At 38.2% G+C, this 14,028-nt stretch overlaps 1 non-coding gene and 1 pseudogene across 1 annotated transcript; one reads left to right on the top strand and one right to left on the bottom strand.

Moving 5' to 3' along the window:
- Positions 1 to 1,081: 1,081 nt before the first annotated feature.
- LOC146911827 (small nucleolar RNA R71) lies at positions 1,082 to 1,188 on the bottom strand. Its single transcript, XR_015017216.1, has one exon. It is a non-coding gene; the product is annotated as a small nucleolar RNA R71 (small nucleolar RNA).
- A 4,026-nt stretch (positions 1,189 to 5,214) lies between these two features.
- LOC146911826 (uncharacterized) lies at positions 5,215 to 9,478 on the top strand (annotated as a pseudogene).
- The last annotated feature ends 4,550 nt before the right edge of the window (positions 9,479 to 14,028 follow it).

The raw sequence follows: 14,028 nt of genomic DNA, 5'->3' as shown, positions 1-14,028 counted from the left end.
TTTAACATGAATTAATTATTATCAAACTGTGGAAGCGAACGCGGAGGGTTTGATAATGGTTAATTCATCATCACAGATATTAATTCATAAAGCGAACGCGGAGCTTTGATATCCGAACAAGTGAATTTAGACAAGGTTTGCGAAACATGAGAATAGTCTAGCAAACCTTGGGACACATAAAGTTTCGATCTTCAAGGGTCCCAAAGGCAATCACCCATGAGAATAGGTGTGGTTGTTGGAGGGATACACTCACTGACTTCGAGAGGAGCTGTGATATGCTAAAGAGAAACTTGTCCTTAGTAATTAGGATTAACGTTTAATTATAAGTTTAAGGCTTGCTTGTGAAAAGATTCGTTATTACGATGAACCAATGATCCCGAGGCTTTTTAATATTATTGTTATTTACCTTCAAAAACTGCACTCTCCCACTCCTTATTTCTTTCTCTTCTAATCAATTTCTAAAAGCTAATTGGATTGACCAACTCCCTAGCGGAACGATAACTCTACTTACTACTATTACTTCGATAGGCCGTGCACTTGCGGTTTGGCCCTATCAAGTTTTTGGCGCCGTTGCCGGGGAGTTAACTAATTTAATTAGCTTTTTCTTAGTGATTAGAATTCTCTCTTCTTTCTCTTTTCTTTTTATTTTTTTTTTAACTTTTTACTCTTTTCATTCATCATTAACTTCTTGGAAAGCATAAAAATAATACCAAACATGGCTGAAAGACGTGCTCTTAAAGAATACGCGACTCCTTCAATGGAAGAGCCATATGCTATTATTGTGTATCCAACGGTTGAAGGTGAAGATTTTGAAATTAAGCCTGCCCAACTTAAAATGGTGCAGCAAAATTATTTTTCGGGATCCCCCGATGAGGATCCCAATCTCCATATCTCAACTTTTTGGCGGCTCACCGTAACATATAAGAAAAACCAAGAAACCTTGAGACTACATCTCTTCCCTTTTTCTCTAAAAGATAAAGCTCTCAATTGGTTCCATTCCCTAAGAGTTGGTTCCATCACCTCATGGGACCAATTGAAGCGTGAATTTCTCATCTGTTTCCTTCCCCCATCAAAAATTGGCCAACTAAGGGCAAAGCTTTTTCAATTTACTCAAAAAGAGGGGGAATCTCTTCACGATTCATGGGGACGTTTTAAGGATATGCTTAAACTTTGCCCCCTCCATGGACTAGATGAATGGTTGATCATTCACACTTTTTACAATGGTTTATCTCATGCTACTAAAATCTTTGTTGATACAGCTGCAGGTGGCGCTCTAATGAACAAAGATTTCGAAACAGCCTATGCATTGATTGAAGACATGGCTCGAAATCTCTTTCTATGGACTGATGAAGAAATCGCTACAAAGTCTTCACCCTCCAAAAAGAGGGCAGGTATGTACGAAGTCTCTAATTATGACCACCTTGCTTCTAGGATTGACGCACTAACCCACAAATTTGAAAAACTTAATGTTAGTGACACTACTCCTACATCCCCTTGTAAAACATGTAGTGAACGCGAACTAGGTAGTGTTGAACAAATAAACTTTATTCAAAACAACCAATGTTATACCCTAATTTTGGACCTAAAAATACTAGTCAATTTTTCTTTTCTTGCATTTCAAGTCATTTGATATGTCTCTGATCAATTGCATCTTTCTCTGCATTTCATTTCAGTATTATTTGCAAAATTCACATAAAAGGGTATTTTAGTCATTTCCTGTGTCAAATTTCTCTCAGTCTTTCAAAATTTTGTTTGAGTCTTTTCAAGTAGTTTGAATAAGTCTTTGTTTCATTCTATGTCAAAACCCTTGCCAAAAATTGCATTTGAAGTCATTTTTGAGTCAGTTTTGCCCCTAAGGGCATTTTGGTCTTTTCATGTGTCAAAACCCTGTTTAAATTCTAAAAAATTGTCTCTGAGTCTTTTAATTCGCTTGTATAAACTCTTGCTTTAATCCCTTGTTAAAAAATCATTTTTAAAATTGCATTTGAGTCGTTTCGAGTCATTTTAGTCCCTAGGGGCGTTTTGGTCATTTCACATAATATTTCTGATTCGTTTTAATCTGCTTTGTTGTTTTTAATCGTCCCGTTTTACGTTAATTTTCGATTTACTTTTTCAATTCAATTTTAGTTTAATTTTCATTTTAGTCCTCGTACTTTTGTTATTTACATTTTAACCCCTTTTAAGTTTGTTACAAGTCAAGTCCACATGGCATTATCTCATTGGTCCAAGCCTACCACATCACCTATATAAGTCAAACTTGTGGTCAATTTTCATCACTCAATCATTTTTTCACAAAATTCCACAAAAAATCACAAACTTCATAATTTATTTTCTCTCAATTTTCCCTCTCTTCTAACAACTTTCCACCACCCTAACCACTTTCTCTCTCCACCACTCCTCCTCCCTAACAAACTCTCAACCACCATAACCACTTTCTCTCTCCACCACTCCTCCTCCCTAACAAACTCTCAACCACCATAACCAACACCACTTCACCACCACTTCAAACCACCAACTCTTAACCATTTTCCTCCACCACCGTAACAAACACCTCACACCACCACAACACCGCCACTTCCCGCCACCAAAACCACCACAATCCACCATCATTTCCACCGGAAACTTCCGTTAATCCATTCCATTTTCGGATTCCACCTTCAACAACACAGAGTGAATTGGGATCACACTTCAGCCTCAAATCCGTATTCCACAATTTCAGCAAGTTCGAAACTACGACACCGTTAAAGCCAAAATCACGTCCAGATCGAACGAATACAAGTTCACGGCAACAACGAATCTGAGTTCTACAAGCACAAGCATTTCGCTCCTTCCAACAAGCAACAACGTGAAGCAGTTCGAAATCAAAACGCAATCAGCAAGAGGATTGAGGCTGAAGCCGGATCGGATTCGAAGAAAGGAAGGAAAAAGTCGAAGCAAGAGGATCGAAGCAAGAACGCAAGATACAAGAACTGAAAGGTACAAGGACGCATGAGAGAGCGCAAGAACGAGCAAGGTGAGGCTTTCCGGCATAACCCCTCAACTCGCCGATTCAACTCAGGTACTCGATTCTTTTCCCTCTGTTTGCGCAAAATCAGTGTTTAAAACCCAGATTGATATCGTCTTCATGCTTAAAGTTCATCTGTCTCTGTTTCACGTTGAAATCGAATTGTTGGATGAAGCTTTGCGTTGATATGTTGTTGAATTGATTGTTTTAACATGTTTAAACTCTATTCCATCAGTGCTGTTGTGTATGCCTATGTGCGTTTGTTCTTCTTCGTTGTTCTTTCAAATCGAGTTAGCGTGAAATTGTTATGTATGTGTTCATGTTTGTGTGCCTGATTGTTTTTGAGAAGAGAGGATATGTTTGAGAGAAAGAAAGAAAGGAACGATTGAGAAGAAGAAAGGATACGTGTTTGGTAAGTGGAAGAAGAAAGAATCCAAATCCAACCCATGGATCTGACCCATGAACCGCTCCAATTCCATAACCATAACCCTGCAGGCTTGTGCAAAGCCCATTTGCCTTCTTTTTGTTCATCCAATTTCGCTATATTCACCCCCTAGTGTTACTTTCTGCACCCCCTGTTTGCCTAAAACGTCTTAAAAAATTCCAAATTAATTCATATGTACTCCTTTTCTTGTAGTCTTGTTATGATATGTGTTGTGTTGAAAATTGATAGAAAATAGTGTGGATTTTTTTCTTGCTTTAATTGTAAGATTTTATGCTAAAAACTTGCGGTTTTCTTGCCTAGTTTCAATTCCATTTCTTGATAGATGTTGGTAATTCATGATATATGATGTTGTGAGGGTTTTTTGCTACTGTGGGTATGTCTTTTGTTGAATGTGTGTCTTGTGCCTAGTTGCTTGCTTTGCAAGATTCGTTTGTGAATAAATAATGTAGAATATGCTTAAATTCACTATTAAAATGCATGGTCTATCACATCCCTTTGATCCCCATTTTACAATTTGAGTTCATGTCTTTAAAATGTGTTAAAACATGAGGATTATAAGTCATGTGAGCCTTGCATCTTGTAGTAGGATTTTAGCTCTATTTTGCATCATTTTCGCTATGTTTTTGTGGCAATTTCTTTACTTTTGTTATAGTAATTTTTACTTGCTTTTACTTCTTGATATTGTCATGTGCAACTAACCCTTTTGTTTCATGTTTCTTAAAGCATCCTATCCTCCATTTCCACTTTGTTTCTTACACTTTAATTTTCATGCAAAGTTAGAATGTAAAAGCCTAGGAATTCTTGTAATATTTTACTTTCATGCTTTTAATTTCTTGGCAAAGAGGCCATAGAATGTATCTAGGGTATGATGTAAAGGACAATGGACTCTAATGATGTACACCGACACAAGCACCGACACATGCACACACATCACTATATAGCTAGAATATGCATGTTTAGATGTATGCTTAGGATTGTATGTTTAGATGAATGCCTAGGACTCTTACTTAGAAAAAACCAATTTTTCAAACAAATGTGAACAACTTCACTCAAAGCTTTTCCAAATAAACCTTGGGATCCAACATCCCATTGTATTTTCTTTTCCATTTTCTTAATCAAATTTCAATGAAAATAATCAAACTTTGACCTCTTTTGCAATTCACTAATCCAACCTCACTATTTCCTAATCTCATGCCCTTGAGGCCTCTTTCTATTCTTCAAAACCCATTTTTCAAACTTAAAATCAATCAACAAAAACAAAAACATTTTTTGGAAGAGAACTACGGTGGATTTGATCCCTTAATCGGGTACGTAGGCAAGGAACAAAATTCCTTCAATTCAAATAAAATAAAACTCCAAACACATTCTTCTCCCTCCAATTCTTCACTTAGAAACTCTTAGGTTTAAATAAATAACATTTTCAAATAGCATTTAAAAATAAAGCGCGCGCGTAGAAATTAAAGACGGTTCCTATAGGATACTATAGTCGTTATGGGTGCCTAACACCTTCCCGTAGCGAAAACAACTCCCGGACCTCGATTCTCAAGGGTTTTGCTTACTTTTTCCCTTCCCAAGAAAAAATAAGATATCACCGGTTAAAAAGGTTCAAACGTAATCAATGTTTGACACCCGAAAACCAAGATAAAACAACCAAGGGGTAAGTCTTGACCAAAGCCCTAATGAAAATCCCTTGGTTCAAAGAACAACACCACCAAGTTATGCTAATAACCAAAAGGTTATTCAAAAGTCTAATCTTGAACTTTTAATGGAAAATTATCTTCTTAACCAATCCGAGCAGCTCAAAGAGCTTGCCAATCAAACTAGACTTTTGAATGACTCTTTTGTTTCACTTACATCAAAAGTAGACTCTATCTCCTCTCACAATAAGGTCTTAGAGGCTCAGCTCTCTCTAGTTGTTCAATTTTGCCAACCTAGAATGAACGCCGTTACACTTAGGAGTGGTAAGCAATTAGAAGACCCCTTAAGAGTCAAGCCTAGTGAGGAAGAGACTAGTGAACCGCAAGGTGAGATGGCTAAAGAAGAGAGTGAGAAACCACAAAGTGAGGAAGTTACACCACCTCCCTTCAAACCAAAGATTCCTTTCCCTCAAAGATTTGCCAAGTCTAAGCTTGATGAGCAATTTAAAAAGTTCATTGAGATGATGAATAAAATCTACGTTGACGTTCCCTTCACCGATGTCCTAACTCAAATGCCCACCTATGCTAAATTTTTAAAAGAAATTCTTTCAAAAAAGAGAAAAATTGAGGAAAGTGAAACGGTGAACCTTACGGAGGAATGTAGCGCCATCATCCAAAATAAGTTGCCACCCAAGCTTAAGGATCCAGGAAGTTTCTCAATACCTTGTGTCATAGGGTCTGAAATAGTAAAGAGGGCAATGTGTGATTTAGGAGCCAGTGTCAGCTTGATGCCTTTATCTCTTTATGAGAGATTAGGACTGGGGGAGCTTAAGTCAACTAGGATGACCCTACAATTAGCAGATCGTTCCCTTAAGTATCCAGCTGGAATCATAGAGGATGTCCCTGTCAAGGTAGGAGAAATCTACGTCCCTACGGACTTTGTTGTGATGGAAATAGAGGAGGATAACCAAGTACCTATACTTTTGGGAAGTCCCTTCCTTGCTACCGCTGGGGCTATAATAGATGTTAAACATGGGAAATTGGAATTTAATGTTGGTAAGGATACTGTTGAATTTGAACTTGCTAAACTAATGAAAAATCCTTCCATTAAAGACTCTTGTTACATGTTTGATATAATTGACCGTTGTGTGAAAGAGTGCCCTTTGGCATCAACTACACATGATGGTTTGGAAGTATGCTTGGTTAGTGATGCAGGTACAAAACTAGATGAAGACGCCAAAGAGTATGAGAAGATGTTAGATGGAACTCCTCCTATGGAAGATGTGGGCATAGAGGAGCTAATAGGAAAAGAACCAACCCCTTCACCAAAGGAAGCACCAAAGGTGGAGCTTAAACCACTCCCACCAAGCTTGAGGTATGAATTCTTAGGCCCCAATTCGACCTACCCTGTCATTGTAAATGCAAATCTAAACGAGGTGGAAACTGAAAAATTGCTTTATGTCCTCAAAAAGTATCCTAAGGCTATAGGTTATACCATTGACGACATTAAAGGAATAAACCCCTCATTGTGCACACATAGGATACTACTTGAGGAGGACTATAAGCCCTCCGTTGAACACCAAAGAAGGTTGAACCCTAACATGAAAGAAGTTGTGAAAAAAGAGGTCTTAAAACTCCTAGATGCAGGTGTCATTTATCCAATTTCTGATTCCAAATGGGTTAGCCCGGTTCAAGTAGTACCTAAAAAGGGTGGTCTCACTGTTATTAAGAACGATAAAAATGAATCCATTGCCACTAGAACCGTCACCGGTTGGAGAATGTGTATTGACTATAGGAAGCTCAACAAAGCAACCCGTAAAGATCACTTCCCACTCCCCTTTATAGACCAAATGTTAGAAAGGTTAGCTAAGCATTCACACTTTTGTTACTTAGATGGCTATTCTGGATTCTTCCAAATACCCATTCACCCTAATGACCAAGAGAAAACCACTTTCACATGTCCCTTTGGTACCTTTGCCTATAGGAGAATGCCCTTTGGTCTTTGCAATGCCCCCGCTACCTTTCAAAGATGCATGATGTCTATTTTTTCTGATTTTGTTGAAGATATAATGGAAGTTTTTATGGATGATTTTTCTGTGCATGGATCTAGTTTTGATAATTGTTTGGCTAACCTGGAAAAAGTTTTGGAAAGATGTGAACAGGTAAACTTAGTGTTGAATTGGGAAAAATGTCACTTCATGGTAAGAGAAGGAGTTGTCCTAGGACACTTAGTCTCTGAGCGAGGTATAGAGGTAGATAAAGCAAAAATTGAAATTATTGAAAAAATGTCTCCTCCTACCTCGGTCAAAGAAGTTAGAAGCTTCCTAGGACATGCGGGATTCTACCGCCGTTTCATTAAAGATTTTTCTTCAATCACTAAGCCACTAACAAGCTTGCTCCTTAAGGATGCAGATTTTGTGTTTGATGATGCATGCCTAAAGGCATTTTGCAGGTTAAAAGAAGCTTTGGTCACTGCCCCTATCATACAACCACCAGATTGGAACTTGCCTTTTGAAATAATGTGTGATGCGAGTGACTATGCAGTAGGGGCTGTGTTGGGACAAAGAAAAGACAAGAAGATGCATGCCATTTATTACGCAAGTAAGACCCTTGATGGGGCACAGGTAAACTATGCCACAACAGAAAAAGAATTGTTAGCGGTAGTTTATGCCATTGACAAATTTCGGCCATACTTGGTAGGATAAAAAATCATCATTTACACAGATCACTCGGCAATAAAATATTTGTTAAACAAAAAAGATGCCAAGCCGAGGTTGATCCGATGGATTTTGCTCCTTCAAGAATTTGACCTTGAAATAAAAGATAAAAAGGGTACCGAAAATGTTGTAGCTGATCACTTGTCCCGCCTTAGGGAGACCAATGAGAATGAGTTACCCCTGGATGATTCATTTCCGGATGATCAACTCTTCTTATTGGCACAAACTAATGCACCTTGGTATGCAGACTTTGTTAACTTTCTTGCAGCTGGAGTACTACCACCTGGATTGAGCTACCAACAAAAGAAGAAGTTCTTCCATGACCTCAAACATTATTATTGGGATGAACCCTACCTTTTCAAAAGAGGCTCAGACGGGATCTTCAGAAGATGCATTCCTGAAAACGAGGTAAGTAGTATTCTAACCCACTGTCACTCCTCTTCTTATGGTGGCCACGCCAGTACTCAAAAGACCTCTTTCAAAATTCTTCAATCTGGTTTCTGGTGGCCATCGCTTTTCAAATATGTGCATAAATTCGTTTCTAAATGTGACAAATGTCAACGCACCGGTAACATTACTAAGAGGAATGAAATGCCCTTAAACAACATTCTTGAAGTCGAAATTTTCGATGTATGGGGTGTTGATTTCATGGGACCTTTCCCCTCTTCTTTTGGAAATCAATACATATTGGTGGCAGTTGACTATGTGTCCAAATGGGTTGAGGCTGTTGCCTCACCCACTAATGATGCACATGTTGTTATAAATTTTTCAAAAAGATTATCTTTCCAAGGTTTGGAGTGCCAAGGGTTGTAATAAGCGATGGAGGGTCTCACTTTATATCTAAACTTTTCGAAAAACTTTTACAAAAGTATGGAGTGAAACACAAAATTGCTACACCCTATCACCCACAAACTAGCGGACAAGTTGAGGTCTCCAATAGACAAATAAAAGCCATTCTTGAAAAAACAGTTTCAAACTCTAGGAAGGATTGGTCAAGTAAGCTCGACGATGCTCTTTGGGCCTATCGAACGGCTTACAAAACTCCAATTGGAATGACACCTTTTAAGCTAATCTATGGAAAATCTTGTCACCTTCCGGTTGAACTTGAACATAAAGCCTATTGGGCCATAAGAAACCTCAACTTAGATCCCAATTTAGCTGGTCAAAAGAGAAAACTTCAGTTAAGTGAGTTAGAAGAACTTAGAATTGATGCTTATGAAAATGCCCGTATTTACAAAGAACGAACTAAAAAATGGCACGACAAGCATATCCTCAAAAGGAACTTCAAGAGCGGTGACCTTGTACTGCTCTTTAACTCTAGGCTAAGGCTTTTTCCAGGTAAGTTAAGATCAAGATGGTCTGGTCCATTCACTGTTCGTACTGTCTACCCCTATGGGGCAATTGAAATTTTTTCTGAAAAGACTGGACCTTTCAAAGTTAATGGCCAAAGACTAAAGATTTACAATGCAGGTGAAGCTGTTGAAGAAGAAACAATACTAGCCCTCTTAGATCCTCCATGAGGAACCACTCTTACATCTTTCGTCAAGCTAGTGACGGTAAAAGAGCGCTTCGTGGGAGGCAACCCACGCATTTAACTGCTTTCGTTTTGTTTTAAGTTGTTTTGTAGGTAATTGTCCGAATACGATTCAAGAAAATGAAAAAAATTGAAGTCCCTGGAACCAGAAGGTTGGCACGGCCGTGCCAGCCTACAGAGTCCAAAAATTCATTTTTTTTCCTATCTATAACACCTTGTGAGCTTTCTGCACCCCTTCTTCTTCTCTACTTCTTCTTCTTCTTCTTCTTCTTTTAATTTCTTTTTCTTTTGAATCATTGAGGACAATGCTTCCCCTAAGTGTGGGGGGGGGGGGGGGGGCCTAATAAAGTGTCTAGAGTCGTAGTGTTCCCAAACTCCCTTGAACTTTATTCTTTTGTTTTGTTTTTATAGCAAGAGGCATGACTAAGTAGCTTGTTTTTAATGCAAATATGGCATGAAAATTTTTGTTTTGTCTCTTCTCTAAAGGTTGTTTCTTGTACATAAAAGTTGTTTCTTGTGTTTCTTATGTTCTTGCTATGCCCATATCCTGTTTTAATGTGAAAATTCTCCAATGAGAAAAGCACCCGGTTGCAATCCTTGAGCAAATGTATGAATAGGTATTTTAAGGAACACGTTCTATCTTTAGTGTTAACTTAGACCCTTTAAAGTCTTAAGAGTAAAAGTAGTATAAGTTTGTGTGGGAAAATTAATCAAATTGTTCTTAATTGTTATATTCTTATTAATTTGTTAATGTTAAATGGGGCGGGAGAATGGCACCAACATGTGGGGGAAAGGACAATCCCTAACTTCCTAATTGTGGTGGTGACTCCCTAATTTGAACCTAAAGTGAAACAAATTCATCAATGCTAGGGGGAAAGGACAATTACCCTTTAAAGTCTTAAGAGTAAAAGTAGTATAAGTTTGTGTGGGAAAATTAATCAAATTGTTCTTAATTGTTATATTCTTATTAATTTGTTAATGTTAAATGGGGCGGGAGAATGGCACCAACATGTGGGGGAAAGGACAATCCCTAACTTCCTAATTGTGGTGGTGACTCCCTAATTTGAACCTAAAGTGAAACAAATTCATCAATGCTAGGGGGAAAGGACAATTACATCCAAAAAGACTTCCTACGCGGAGATGAAACAAATAATAATTTTGCAGCACTGCTTAGGGTGATTTTGAATCTAGGGGGAAAGGACAATTACATCCGAGAAGACTTCCTACGAGGATAGATAGCCCCTAAGCATCTGCAGCCCCTTGTGCTTAATTGTTAATCTAATCTAATTTAACTTAAATTCCCATCACTCTTATATGAAATGAAGAAAGGACTTTTCTCGGTTACTTTAGCACTAGGGATAGAACCTGTTCCTCATAATATCTGTCTTATACAGGAGCAAGAAAAGGGTTGGACTGCACACACACACTCACTTGAGGCTTGATGTTGGGTAGAATAGGTTCATGAGAAGTGTTTGAAGTTGTAATTAGTGTACTTGAAGCAAAGCCTTTCTTTTGAGACACATTGTTCTTAATATTGCCATAATCAATCTTTAGTTGCTACTATGTTTGTTGCCTTTTCCTTGAGGACAAGCAAAGATTCAAGTGTGGGGGAGTTTGATGAGTCATAGATAGTATTATTTATTGCCTTATTTAGTTTAGTTTTATTTTAGATTTGATTTCATTTTATTGCATTTTATTTTAGTTTAGAATATTTTACTTCAAATTGTCTTTTATTTTATTTTAGGAATAAATATATGGTGGAAGGTGCCTTGGAGCAAAAGAAAGAGGACTGGAGCAAATACAGCGCAAGAATACGAAGATACGGGACAAAAATAAGTTCCCCCAAACTCAGAAGCTTGGCACGGCCCGTGCCAACATGTGGCACGGCCGTGCCCGTCTCCAGGACCTGTTTTGCTGCTTTTCTTCAAGCCCAAGTTACCCTGTTGCAGCTTTACTGTTTTATCCTTCTAGTTGCTTAGTTTCTAAGTCAGATGTAAAGCTATAAATAGAGTAGCTCTCCACCATAAACAATCATCTTTTACTTTGTTATTTCAATTGCTATTTCAATAAAGTCTTTATTTAGTTTTACTTTCTTCTTTTGCAATTTACTTTTATCGCATTCTCTCTTCTTCCCCCATGTCTACGATGAGCATGAGTGAGTAGACTTCTTTGTCTTGGGATCGTTGGATAAGTCTAATGACGTAATCCGGATCAAGCCAAGTCTTAAACCCTAATTAATTGTTACCCTAATTCCTAATCTAAATTCACCGTTTTAACATGAATTAATTATTATCAAACTATGGAAGCGAACGCGGAGGGTTTGATAATGGTTAATTCATCATCACAGATATCAATTCATAAAGCGAACGCGGAGCTTTGATATCCGAACAAGTGAATTTAGACAAGGTTTGCGAAACATGAGAATAGTCTAGCAAACCTTGGGACACATAAAGTTTCGATCTTCAAGGGTCCCAAAGGCAATCACCCATGAGAATAGGTGTGGTTGTTGGAGGGATACACTCACTGACTTCGAGAGGAGCTGTGATATGCTAAAGAGAAACTTGTCCTTAGTAATTAGGATTAACGTTTAATTATAAGTTTAAGGCTTGCTTGTGAAAAGATTCGTTATTACGATGAACCAATGATCCCGAGGCTTTTTAATATTATTGTTATTTACCTTCAAAAACTGCACTCTCCCACTCCTTATTTCTTTCTCTTCTAATCAATTTCTAAAAGCTAATTGGATTGACCAACTCCCTAGCGGAACGATAACTCTACTTACTACTATTACTTCGATAGGCCGTGCACTTGCGGTTTGGCCGTGCCCGACCCCTATGCCTCTATAACCACAATTTTTCTCTTCTTCTTCCTCATTCTCACACACAAACCTCTTTCATCTTTCAAACTTCTCTCTAAACCTCCATAACCATCCACCTTCAAACCTTCATATCTCCCTCAAAACTTCACCAAACCAATCAACTCTTTAACCCAATCAACTCTTAACTTCATTCTACACAAAACCCTTCCATCAAAAACAACTTTCATCCACCCAAACCCATAATTCACCAAAGCCTTATTTCCCTAAAACCTAACCCAAAAACCACATATTCTTAACCAATCTCCACACCTAAACCAACCTTTCCTACCAAAATTCTTCCCAAACCCTAACCTTTACCCAAACCACACAAAGTTAACCTAAGGTTAATGGCTTCAAGAAGAGGTGGTAAAGAAGTAGCAAGCTCTTCCGGAGGACCTCAAGCAAAGAAGAAAGCACCGGCAAAGAATCATGGAATCCAATTCAAAGACAACACACAAAGGGATAGGTATCAAGTTCTAACTTCTAAACCTTTACATCCTTGTCGATATCCTGATTCTCATAGTTTGAATGTGCTAGGCATTAGAGATAATGTGTATAAGTTGCTAGGAAACTTAGGATGGATTGAGATATTGAAACCTATGAGAGGGTGTGAGAATTTCACCTATGAGTTTCTAAGTTCAATTGTTTTTTCTAAAGATAGGTTGAATTTTGATGATCCTAACCATAGAGTTTGTTTCCACTTAGGCTGTGAACACTTGTTTCTACTTGCTTGATTATCTTGCCGATGTAGGTAATAGACCTGCCGGAAAGGGGGAGATAGTAGTGAGTGGCATCATCACATACATAACTAGGCAATTTTGAGTGGGTGAAAATGAGGGGGTAAATCCAATTGAGGGAATAGGCTAAACATAGAAACCCTCATTGCAATGAACTTCATAAAACATCATCCGCCCATGCAATATTCACTCAAGCTTAATGTGTCTATTTTGTTACTACTTCCTAAACCATCTCGGACTAGCATCGAGGTGGAAGCAAATTTGTTGTATGTTGATGATAATCAGGTACATGAAGAGAACAATCTTGATGGAGGAGACAATGCTAACTAGCACCAAGAGGAGGAGCACCATGGCCATAACACCGATAATCTAAATGAAGATCAAAGATGGACATGGATCCACAATGAGATTGAGAGGATGAGCACCGAGCAACAAAAGCAAGGTGTTGAGATCTTCGGGCTTCGAAATGATGTTCAAAGGGGCAACCGCTTAACACAAGAAAATAATGAAATGCTCCGCCGGATGATGCAACACCTTCATCTCCAAGGTCCTCCCTACGGACCTCAATGAACAATTGTGAGCTTTCCTCTTCCTCTCTTCACTTATCTCTTCTTCTTCATCTTCTTCTCCTATTCTTCTTCTTCTACTCCTTCTTCTTCTTCTTCTCTTTTCTTTTTCTTTGAATCATTGAGGACAATGCTTCCCCTAAGTGTGGGGGGGGGGGGGGGGGGGGGGGGGGGGCTAATAAAGTGTCTAGAGTCGTAGTGTTCCCAAACTCCCTTGAACTTTATTCTTTTGTTTTGTTTTTATAGCAAGAGGCATGATTAGTAGCTTGTTTTTAATGTAAAATATGGCATAAATTTTTTTGTTTTGTCTCTTCTTTAAAAGTTGTTTCTTGTACATGAAAGTAGTTTCTTGTGTTCTTGCTATACCCACATCTTGTTTTATTGTGAAAAATCTCCAATGAGAAAAGCACCCAGTTGCAATCTTTGAGCAAGTGTATGAATAGGTATTTTAAGGAGCACGTTCTATCTTTAGTGTTAACTTAGACCCTTTAAAGTCTTCAGAGTAAAAGTAATATAAGTTTGTGTGGGAAA

The sequence above is a fragment of the Medicago sativa genome, chromosome 6, assembly GCF_051527215.1.
Source record: "Medicago sativa cultivar Bolivia chromosome 6, Bolivia_mono, whole genome shotgun sequence".
In the NCBI taxonomy this organism is placed as follows: domain Eukaryota; kingdom Viridiplantae; phylum Streptophyta; class Magnoliopsida; order Fabales; family Fabaceae; genus Medicago; species Medicago sativa.
The sequence above is the reverse complement of the archived record's forward strand: the minus strand, read 5'-3'. Positions and strand labels throughout refer to the sequence as shown.